A 5,499-nucleotide genomic window follows, 5' to 3' on the forward strand; every position below is an offset into this window, starting at 1 on the left:
TAGGGGGACCTAGGCTAAGAAAATGTTAGCAAGTTACAGAGTACAACAAACATACCCTGGGAGCATGTTGTGGTCTCAGGTTGTTCCAGAGAGCTGGTCCTCTAGTCAACTGGATGAAGCCCTAACTCTCATCATAAGTAGCCAGGCCTTGCAGGCCTGAGATGCCCAGGGTCACAAAGTGTCGCTACCCCTTTAAAATACATAGCAAAAAGTCATCATACTTATATTTCCAACACAGCATTGGTGCTATGGTCAAACTACTACATTATCATATTACAATACAGTTACATCAGTCAAATTTACATCAAGGGCCTCCAGTCTTCAGCTATTTTAGGTTGTTGAACAAAGCTTTTATAAAAAAAAACGTTTCATCATGAGTGATATTAGTTTGGAAGACCCCTAATCTCAGTGACATAGTATATCTCCTACCTATTACTAAATCAAATCCCTACCCAGGAGCTATGTTTAAATGGAGGAAACAGGATGCATAACTATGAAAAATATTGGTATCAGTGTAATTCCATAGAAATTAAAGTTTTTATATAGTCTCATATTTTATAATTAATATCAAAAGCATATAAAAAGCTAGTAAAATATTTAAGTAAATGATCTAGACAATAGAGAATATAACAATAAAATTAAAGTTTAAGGGCAAAAAAAGTAGAAAAAGAGATAGAGAAAGGGTATAGTCTAAGGGTTCCAAGTTACACTTCTGAAGCTCTAATTAAAGGCCACCTGGAAAGAATGGTTCATGGTTCTTCATAAGCCACAACAGGAGTGGAAGTAGATTTACTACTCCTCAAGATAGAGATCCATTGTCTTGAGGCAAGAGAAATGGAAGAGGCAGGTGCAGAAAAAAAAAAAAAAAGATTGGAGATGTTAGGAGCCCTGCCCATTAAGATGGGAGCACCACAGTTCAGTGCTCAATACAGCTGCATTGCCAGTACACTGAGTCAAGGATAGCTGAGGAAAACAACTCCTAGAATACATTTCCATTCATGTGAGTGTACTTCTTACTAGGGGTGGGGGAAATTGGACCGGGGGGATTTGCTAAACTAATATTAATTTGAACTATGTAATTTGCCAGGCTTTGTGCTAAGTGATTTACACTCCTTACTCACTACTCACTTTACCATTTGGAATATTTCTATAAAGCAAATATTATAACTGTACTTTTTAGATGAGAAAACTGAAGTTTAGATTTTAAGCAACTTTCCCAAGACCAAACAAATTAGTAAGTGGTAGAGATAGACAGACCTTTCTGACTCCAAAGCTGCTGTTCTTTTTACAACACTAGGCTGCTCATCATCCTTTTTGTATGAATCAAGACAAATAATTACCAAGCTATCAATTTACATCGCAGCTTTCATTAATGGAAAAGTAATGTGTTTTCCCTACAAGGATGCCAGAATTGACAGAAGCATCTCACTAGCTTAATAACAAGAAGAGCAATTTTTTTGTTGTTCCAATATTGATGCTTGCATTTAGAAATGTAGACCTTGTTTTGGTATGGAATTTATTACATAGAAATTGACTGAACTAGGTTTGACTTAAGAACCGTGGAATACAAATAATTTTGGTGGGCATTGTATATTAAAACAAATCTGAGGCTGGGCGCAGTGGCTCAAGCCTGTAATCCCAGCACTTTGGGAGGCCGAGATGGGCGGATCACGAGGTCAGGAGATCGAGACCATCCTGGCTAACACGGTGAAACCCCGTCTCTACTAAAAAAAATACAAAAAACTAGCCAGGCGAGGTGGCGGGTGCCTGTAGTCCCAGCTACTCGGGAGGCTCAGGCAGGAGAATGGCCTGAACCCAGGAGGCAGAGCTTGCAGTGAGCTGAGATCCGGCCACTGCACTCCAGCCTGGGTGACAGAGCGAGACACCGTCTCAAAAAAAAAAAACAAAAACAAAAACAAAAAAAAACAAAAAAAACTAATCTGATGAGGAATGAATACCCAGGACTCATAATTTTCTTTTAAAAGAGAAAAAGCAAATACAGAAAAAAAGAAGCAGTATTTCCACACAGACATTCAGCAGAAAGGAAATTTAAGCTCCAGGTCTTCAATGACTCCTTCTAACTGTAAGACCATTCTCCAGAGAATGATCTGGAGGGCTCTCTGCTCCGAGCAAGTCTCTTTGGGGATGGCTCTGTATCTTCCTTCCTGCTCAAATTCTTCCCTTTCTAAAAATGTCTCAGGCTTGTCTTTGAACTATTTGTGACATTAAAATGCAATTCTGTCTTTCCTCTTGCCTTTTCTGCGAACAGTAGTCCATAATTACTCTCTCTACCACCACTCATAAACCCCTAGAATGTCTGCATGTATAATGTATCATGCGTGTGCTCAACAGAATATGTTTTTTTCTAGTTAGAGAAAGCCTTGGACATCTGACAAAGTATTCAAGTTTCTATAGCTGAATTTTAAGCATCTTCTTTTCTGCATTTAATATTGACCTCAGGCATCTGCTGTGGCTTTAAAGTCTACAAAATTATTATTCAATTTACATTCTTAGGGTTATATGAATGCCAGTTCCTCGGAGGCACTGTAGTTGGCTTGTCCTGGGATACTTGAGTTGCCTTATCCCCATTTCTCTTGCAAACTTAGTCAAGACTTAAAATCCATGATTTTTATTAGCCTTTGGATGTCATGTTTCATGGAATGCCTCATCCATGGTCTGGAGTTCTAAAGAACTCCACAGTCACCTGCATTGTTGACAGAAGCAGCTTTACTTAGGGTGTTACACCACTTGGGAAAGCTCCAGATAGAGGAGAGTTTATCACAATAATAGTATAGTATGAAGTTATTTGCAATGAAATATATTAATACCCAGATAAATACCCAGCATGGATATCAGGGAGGATTATCCCTGAAAGCCATTTGGAGAAAGAAAACTACTTTGTAATGGGAAAATTATTTTTCTATCTCTGATCTCACGTGCTGCATTTCCCTCCCATTCTGCTGATAATTTCTTACACTTTTATGAAGAGCAATTTCAGACTCCATTATTGTTCCAAGCTCTGACATTCTCATAGAAAATGAAAAACTGCTATAACCTTCCCCCCTGCTTATAAAGTCCTAGAAGAGATGGAACAGACCAGAGAATCTTCTGACGTAGGGTAAATTTTTTATTCTTTTACATGAATCCCCCAGGCAGAAATAAGGAAAAAGTATTTCAAACCCAATTCCAAATATTTCACTTGGAATTGCTCCCTGAGAAGAATGGAGCAGCTGCCAATTAGCATATCTGTAGATCTTCTGAACAAACTCAGGAATATTTTCACTAATAAGTTGACTAAATAGAGCTCCCAGCTATCATGTGGGTACATACTCCAACAGGAGATTTTTGTATAAAATAAAAAACAAAGAAAGCTAATTGTTTATTTCTCAAAATGCCTTCAAAAGGCATGGAGTTAAAGAGCTGACAAAGTCTATAAAGTTCAACTGTCTACCAAAGCCCCTTCATTTTATAGGCAAAGAAACCAACTCCCAAGGAGGTTAAGAGAATTAACTAATTACAAGGTCATGTGACTACTTAGTGGTAGAGCCAGCACTGGAACCCAACTATCATGAACACATATCTGGAGTCCTTCTTACATTGATAAAAATAATCTATAATATGCTATTCCATTGTTTTCATAGTTTAGAAATCTAAAGTAGTGCTTTATTTTTCTCAAGAGCTTAATTATACCTACTAATCACTTATCATTATTCTTTCAGATATCCACTGAAACAACTGTAATGTCATCAAAATATATGTGTTGTGGCCTGTAATCTCAGCACTTTGGGAGGCCAGGGCTGGAGGACTGCTTGAGGCCAGGAGTTTGAGATGAGCCTAGGCAACATAGCAAGACCCTGTCTCTACAAAATAAATCAAAATAAAATAAAATGTTGTGGTCTCATTTTCCTGAGGAGGAAAAGTTGGTATGATAATCATAAGGCTTAGTGTATACTCTCTCAAAAATTCTCACAATAAGGAAATGGAACTACTCATCAGATCATACCAGTATCTAGTTTTCATCGATTTCTATTTTTCTCTTGAGTTACAGCATGCTCCTCCTGCTTTTATCAGATCCTCACTTGAATGCATAGCCCTTGACCTGTAACAGGCATTCTTTTTCAGTTGGAATAAATTGAGTTCTTATACAAGACTTACCTAAACAAAAACAAAGCCTTATATTCAAGAACATTTGAGTATTCCTGAGTGTTTAAATATCGAGATAGACAGGAAGGGGCAAACAACAGAGCCATAAAAGTCTTTGGAGTACCCATGAGTTCAGCAGCCCCCACATCAAGCTTCAGAGCATCCCAATTTGGGGAGTCTATTTCAGGCAAACCAGAAACAAAACCAAAATGAAAATGGCTGAATGAAAGAAAAACTGTGAGTTAACACAATCTATACTGCTTCGCATCACCATCGAAACTCTTTGCAGAACAATAATAATAATAATAATAGTAAAAGGGCTGAAAGTCAAATCAATGTAGGGTGTACCCAAACTTAAGTAAAAATTAGCTTTTCATTCTAGAGAGTCATAAAATGGTTCTCTGTCCAGAGTTGTTCTGGGCACATTGAATGGCCATTGCTCCCCACCTCCAGAATACCTGTAACAAGAGGGGAAAGCCAGCAGTACAATATCGACCTGACTCTCCAGGTACCCTCAATAAAGTTCCAGCTCTAAACTCCAGTATTCTTAGGACATCTGAATCTTCAACTGAAATCAAAATAGGTCAATACCACAAATGGTCTTTCTGAGTCCTTTAAAGGATCAGGGAGTTAGGTACAGGCACATAGGATAGCATATCCTAATACATATTTGCACATATGAGAAATACCTATTTGGGTTCTGGGTTTAAAAGAAAACGGGGTTATCTTAGGGAGTGTTCATTCAATTATGCCTATATAATATGAAGTGTACAAATGCTTCAAATGAACTTAACATTACTAGTTCCTTGAATTCTTTGGGGAAAAGGGAAAATCTTAAGAATTAAATTATTACTCTTCTGGAAGAGAATGTACTATTTATTATCTCTTTGAATTTTATTAAATTTCTATTTGTGCACCATACTTCAATATTAGAGCAGATAGATACATTATAGCCAATGTCTGGACACTTCAGTCTTCTGATACTTCAGACATTGCTCATCAGCTGCACCAATTTGAAATGCTCTTATTTGTACATGTTAGTGTAGACAGAATTCTTTATTGGAAGAAGTTTTGTTTCTTTTCTAAATTCCTCATACCTCTAGGATGGGAAGTCTAAAGTAATCTATGAAAAGCATTGAAAAATAATGAAATCAAAATACAATATGGCAACTACCTATTACCAAAACCTAGAGAACGGAAATTTGTTGTACAAAACTCCAACCATTTGACCCTGATACATACTTTTAGATTTAAAAATTACATCTGCAAATTCTAATAGTTTCTGAATTAACCTTTGATGACAGACTTCAGAGACTGAATCAATTGAATTTTAGTAGTAGTAAGTACTGAGATGCT

This window comes from Piliocolobus tephrosceles, chromosome 5 (assembly GCF_002776525.5).
Source record: "Piliocolobus tephrosceles isolate RC106 chromosome 5, ASM277652v3, whole genome shotgun sequence".
Lineage (NCBI taxonomy): Eukaryota > Metazoa > Chordata > Mammalia > Primates > Cercopithecidae > Piliocolobus > Piliocolobus tephrosceles.